Source organism: Amblyomma mixtum, chromosome 4, assembly GCF_055824585.1.
Source record: "Amblyomma mixtum isolate Tamu chromosome 4, ASM5582458v1, whole genome shotgun sequence".
Taxonomy (NCBI): Eukaryota; Metazoa; Arthropoda; class Arachnida; order Ixodida; family Ixodidae; genus Amblyomma; species Amblyomma mixtum.
Genome location: NC_143015.1, coordinates 148,220,347 through 148,227,038, shown reverse-complemented (window position 1 = coordinate 148,227,038; position 6,692 = coordinate 148,220,347).

The following is a 6,692-nucleotide window of genomic DNA, read 5'->3' as shown; positions in this document are numbered from 1 at the left end:
CTAGTAAAGAAGAAATGGGCTTACGCTGGGCATGCAATGCGAAAACAAGGTAATCGATCATCAAGATATCGTTAAGGGTAACGGAGTGGATTCCAAGAGAAGGCAAGCGTAGCAGGGGGCGCAAGAAAGTTAGGCGGGCGGATGAGATTAAGAAGTTTGCGGAAATACAGTGGCCGCAACTGGCGAAGGACAGGGTTAATTGGAGAGATGGGAGAGACCTTTGCCCTGCAGTGGGCGTAGTCGGGGTGATGATGGTGATGTTCTTTGGGAGGGGAACAAAAGTTCCAGACATGCTCTTCGCTGGGGCTCCCCACTCGTTTTGCGTTTTTCTTAGCTCTTCAGACGGAGGAGCCCTTTGGTTCCTTCGAGTGCGGCATCTAAAGAAAGCTATTAGCTTTAAAATTGCAATAAAACTGTTTTAAATAAATTTATTGCCTTCAGCATTTAGGCTAGCAAGGGCTGGGAGCTGGAATGACGCAAATGAGGAACAGCTATTTTATTTCAATTTTAGACTCCTGACATCACCACATACCTAGTTTCGATGTCATATATGCACCATTCAGGTCGTAAAACAAAGCCAAATTTACATTAGATAAGAAATAAGAGAATGCCACGTTGTGACCCATGTTTGCGTCATTCCAAATGCAAAAAGGTTCCAAGCCGATTACACATTCGTGGTAACGCGTAGATTGCGAGGAGCTATTCCGTTCAACCTTTGCGAACTATTTTGCGTTTTATACTTTTGGGATTCATGAATTTGCTAGCCTACCTGGCGCGTCCATGATGTATGCACTACAAAAAATTACGGCCCTGACGTCTTCAACGCGGTGAGCAGGTTATTTAGGTTCTTCCTGTGTTTCACGGGTGAGTTCGAGATCGCGCTAGAAAAACTCCCAAACGGGCGAGTTCACGTCTCTGCTTTCTGCGTGTTTACCACGCACAGGGCCAACTCGCCCGTCCCGTGGAGCTGCTCTGGGTCTCTGCGCACTCGGGAAACACAGGGGCCGTCAACAGCTTAGCCCAAGGTCTCATACACCGGGCACGTGTGGTCCCCGTGTCGCATGCGCTCAATGAGCTCACTCAGGCCTGCCGAGCCGATAGACAGCTCTACCCCTCACCCCATCCCTCCCTTGACAACTACCACCAAACCCTACGGTGCCGCCTCCAGACCCGAACCATCCGATTCCCTTACATTATATTCCGCTGCGACCAAATCCTCATCGTTTCCTGCACCCTCTGCAAACAACCCAACTGCCACCTTCGCCCACATCATGTTCCAATACCTGGCGGATCCTCCCCCACGGGGCTTGAAGCACCCCATCACCTCGGGTATTGGGAGACGCTGCTACGCTCTGAGGACCCGGTCCGACAAAAGGCCGCCATGGACCAGGCTGCCGACGTCATGTCCCGCGGGAATATGAACGTTTTATTTATTTATTTATTTATTTAAATACCCTAAAGGCCCAAGTGGGCATTACATAGGGGGGGAGGGCATGAAAACAACACAATACAGATTATTGGCACACAGTAGTTAACAAATACAAAGAATAACTGTATACAAATTGCAAGTACACATCACTGCAGTCACTGAAAGATACATAGGTTGAGCGTATAAGACTTAATGCTTCGACAATACTGAAAATATCACGGTGAATTTTGTAGGCCAAGGTGCGATGAAAGTTTTGTTTGGAAATGTGACAACTCAGTTTCAGAAACTATGTCAGCCGGTAACGAGTTCCACTCTGCCATAGATAATAGTAAGGGTGATGTTTGATATTTCAGTGTTCGTGCGAAGATGGGTTGCACTTTGTGGGAATGATCAGACCGGGATGAAACATGATGGGCAGGGGCGATGCGATCAGCTGTGAACGGGGAGCCATCGTAGTACAAGGAATGAAAAAATGAGTGTAGTGGGGCCGCGCAGGGGACCAGGGTCCTTCTGGGTGCCGCAAATTCCTTTGTTGACCAAATGTTTAGGGGAATTCCTCACGGTGCAGTAGATTTGTAAGGGAGCAATTGTAATTGTAATAAGGAAGTAATTAGAGTAATTAGAGACAGCAGCCAAACGGCTACAAAGAAAAGCTATACAGATTTCTCAGAAACTTCGAGTTAAAGAAAAATTCATCCTGGCCCGGGGTTCGAACCCGAGACCACCGCTTCAGCGGAGCAGCCGCTCTACCAAATGAGCTAACCGCGACGGCAAGCTTCTGGTAGGGAGAGAGCGAATTGATCAATAACTCGAATTGGAAACAGTGTTGACCAAATGTTTAGGGGAATCCCCTAAGGTGGAGTAGAATTGTAATAAGGAAGTAATTACTCATTGGCGTTCACCCGAGCGCAGCCATACGGATACAAAGAAAGCTATACTTGAAGGAATTGGTGAGCGCTAAAAACCACGTAAAAAGGACGAACACACAGGGGCTGAGTAAGACGGAGGAGCGAACTTTAAGGCGCCTGCAAACAGGTACTCTACTCTGTCCTGCAATCTTAAAACATTACGATCCTAACACGGATGGGCGATGCCCGCTTTGTGGGGAGACCTGTGATATCTTCCACATGGTGTGAGCATGTACTCAAAATCCCCACCTCCCCCCTTCCCCTACCCCTTCCAGAGAGGCATGGGAGACTGCCCTCCTCAACTGCTCCTCAACTGTCCCAAAGGGCTCTGGTGAAACGGGCGAGAGACGGGGCATTGTCATGCGGTGTCCCGGACTAGGGACGCCGACCATGTAGCGGGGCCACTCTGTGGCTCCCAAACTCTATTTCAGCAATTAAAAGTTTTCACCACCACCACCACAACGCGAAGGATAGCCCCTGGAGCGCAATCCTTCGGTGAGCGCTGAAGATGATCCGGCGCTGGTCTTGAGCGGACGAGCTGGTCAGAAGAGACTCCCCGTAAGACTCCGCCGCGGTTGGTGATGGGGGATAAGGGAAAGTGGGGCATGTGAGGAGGGTGTGTAAGAAGTCTCCTGGTTGTGTGAATAAATAGAGCCACATTTTGTCACCTGTCTGCGTTTTATATTAGATCAAGAAAAACAACTTGTTTGTCTTAGATAAAAGCCCTGCAAAGCAAGTAAAATAAAAATACACCACCAGGGGCGCTCTGGCATGGAAACAACGCTGCCAGTCTCAGCAAGAACGAGTTACAGAGAGCAGGCAACCATGGAGTACAAACTTCCGCGACGTGCTCTGGCTGGCTGTTTTGATTGGTTGCGCCAGGTGCCGTCATTGGGAGAGCGAAATAGGACTGGGAAGCACGCCAAAATCGAGTTGAGGGCAGCGTTTTGTTTGCTTGTATTTTGAAATTTCTTCACTGAATTACTCCCGTTCCTGTGCATCGATTCCTGTAACTATTTTTAAGTCAGCATCTGTGTGACATAAAGAACCCACCTGAAGCATAGCCGGTATTCCCCAGGCAGTGTTTAGCATCCCCTTTAAGACGAAAGCCTTTATGCCTCATAATGTCGTTAGCAGACGCGTCGGCAGCCGTGTCGACAGACGCGTCGGCAGGAGTGTCGACAGACGCGCCGGCAGCCGTGTCGACAGACGCGTCGGCAGGAGTGTCGACAGTCGCGTCGGCAGCCGTGTCGACAGACGCATCGGCAGATTCGTCCGCCTTTCGGCGTCACTGCTTAAAAGGCTCAAGGTTCCAGCATGAATAAAGGCGCATCTAGTAAATGCATAGGCTTCATAAATAAAATAAAAGAAGTAAAGTCAAGGAAAGGAAAATAAAACCAAAGAATAAGAAAATAATCAAAATGAAAACAAAATAAAAATACGTGAAAATAAAAATAAAAACAATAAAATTAAAAAGGAGCAAAAAATAAATAAAAACAAAATATGAAAATAAAAAGTAAATAAAAACAAACAGTGGCCAGGAAACGCTTTCGCCTTGCAGCACTTTAGAGAGCCAAAGTGCCCCCTGAATTTTTCTCTTCGTTTGCGCCGCGTCTATAGGTCACGCGTGGCTAGCGGCTGCCGCCGCGCGACGACTGAAATCTTCTTCGGTAATTTTTAAGGCGAAAGCCTTTAATGCCTCATACTGTCGTTAGTAGACGCGTCGGCAGCCGTGTCGACAGCCGCGTCGGCAGGAGTGTCGACAGACGCGTCGGCAGCCGTGTCGACAGACTCGTCGGCAGATTTGTCCGCCTTTCGGCGTCACTGCTTAACAGGCTCAAGGTTCCAGCATGAATAAAGGCGCATTATAGTGAATGCATGGGCTTCATAAATAAAATAAAAGGAGTAAAGTCAAGAAAAGGAAAATATAAAATAAAAATAAGAAAATAAACAGAAATAAAAACAAAATAAAAATAAGATGTGGAAATAAAATTAAAAACAATAAAATTAAGAAAATGAGTAAAAATAAATAAAAAACAAATCATAAAAAAATAAAAGAGTACAAACAGTGGCCAGGAAACGCTTTCGCCTTGCAGCACTTAGAGAGCCAAAGTGCCCCCTGAATTTTTTATATTTTGTTTTTGATGTTGCGACTGAGAGAAAGAAAACAATCTACAGCTGGTACGACGTCACAGCAGTAGCGCCACAGGTGCGCAGCGCGGCAAACGCACACCATAACTGCAGCCGGGCTCTCTGAAGGATTCCCTGAGTGAGCCGGCACCCACTTGAGCTCTACCCTTCGTGGTAAGTTTTTGGAGGGGGTGTTCAACAACTCCCAAGCAGGGGCGTGAATCCTGCCTCTCGCGAAGTTGAACAGAGCCGTTTTGGAGTCGCTAAAGATGTAGTTTGCATTGGAATGTACAAGGGCTAGGGCGATGGCGGTTTCCTCTGCCTCCTCAGACGTACAGCCCGAGGGAAGGCGGTGTGTGAGGGGCTGTGCTAGGGCTGGATTGTAACCAACTGCTACAGCTTCATGAGTTGTGCACGCGGCGTCTACCCAAATGGCGTCCTGGGCTTGTCCGTAATACTTGTGTAGGGCCTTAGCGCGAGCCATACGGCGAGGGATGTGGTACTGGGGATGAATGTTCCGGGGAAGGGGTTTTACAACGAGGGGGGTATGAATGTGTCGAGGAATGGCTATAAGGGATGTCTGATTAGCGGGAATGTTGATGCGAAGGGAAGCGAGGATATACCTGCCAGTTGCGCTCGCGGCAAGTCTTAGATACTGTGTCTGAAGGTGCGCGTCTACTAGTTCCTGAATGGTGTTATGCATGCCTAATTCAAGGAGCTTGGCTGTGCTAGTGCTGCGGGGTAGGTTTAAGGCAGCCTTGGTTGCTAGACGAATCATGGCGTTCACTCGCTCTGTTTCCGTGCGGTTCAGCTTAAGATATGGGGTGGCGTATAAAATGCGGCTAAGTGTAAAAGCATGCACTGCTTTCATGTCCGCTTCGTCTAAACCTTTGTGCAGGGAGGATACGCGACGTAGAAGTTGCAACACGGATTGCGTGGAGGCCTTCAGTGTTTTAAGGATGTGATCGTTGCGTCCGGAATCCTGCAAGTAAAGGTAAAGGATACGGAGGGTGGGGGTGACGGGGATAGGGGTTCCTTGTAAATCGATTTGAATGGGCGAGTTAGCCGCAGATTTCGGTCTTATGAGGAGAAGCGCGGATTTAGAGGGGGAGCATTCGAGCCCAATAGATGACGCATGAGCGGAGATGGTGTCAGCTGCTAATTGAAGAGTTTCCTCAATTTCTCCATCAGATCCGTGAGTGGTCCATGCCGTAATATCATCAGCGTACAAGGTATGCCTTAGGTGTGGGATGAGAGCGAGTTTATGAGCTAGGGGGATGAGAGCAATATTAAATAGAAGGGGGGAGAGGACCGCGCCTTGCGGTGTTCCAAGCTCGCCGAGTGTATAAGGTGGTGTGCTCAGCTCAGCTATGTGCAGGGAGGCAGTGCGGCCCGAGAGAAAGGCGCGAACGTAGTTGTAGGTATTTGAGCCTACCTGTAGTGCCTGCAGTTCTCGCAAAATGGCATCGTGTCGAATCCTGTCAAATGCCTTTGTGAGGTCAACCGCTAGAATAGCTTTAGTGGGGTGGGGGATCGTGTCATCAAGCACGTCATGTGTAATTTGTAATAGGGCATCCTGTGCTGATAGATGCGCACGAAAGCCCACCATGCTGTGCGGAAAAAGGTGGTTGTCTTCCATGTACGTGGTTAGTCGGGCAAGAATTATGTGTTCGAATGCCTTGCCGAGACAAGATGTCAGAGAAATTGGTCGGATATTCTTTATGTTGATGGGCTTGTGGGATTTAGGAATAAATATAATTTTTCCATGCTTCCAGGTGGCAGGGAGGGTACCTGACTTCCAGCACTCGTTAAAGTGGATGACTAGATGAGATATGGAGGCATCGTCAAGGTTTCGGATGGCAGCATTGGTAATTTGATCTTCCGCGGGTGCAGTATTGCGTAATTTCAAAAGGGCTGTCCGAAATTCCGCCTCTGTAGTAGGGGCGTCAAGCTGGGGTTGAGGTGGACCCGTGTACTCGGGGTGCTTGCAAGGGTCACCTGGGGTGGTATATGTTGATTTCACCTGCGCGAGGAAGGCGTTCGTGTCCTGCCTGTGGTTATAAGTAAGGCGGCGAATGCTAAGGCGTGTCTGGGTTTTAGATTTCGTGGGGTCTAGCATGTGGCGTAAGAGGTGCCAGGCACGGGTTGTGGAGAGATTGCCGCGGAGACTGTCACAAATCTGATTCCAGTTAGCTTTGCAAAGAGTGGCACTGTGGTGTTCTATT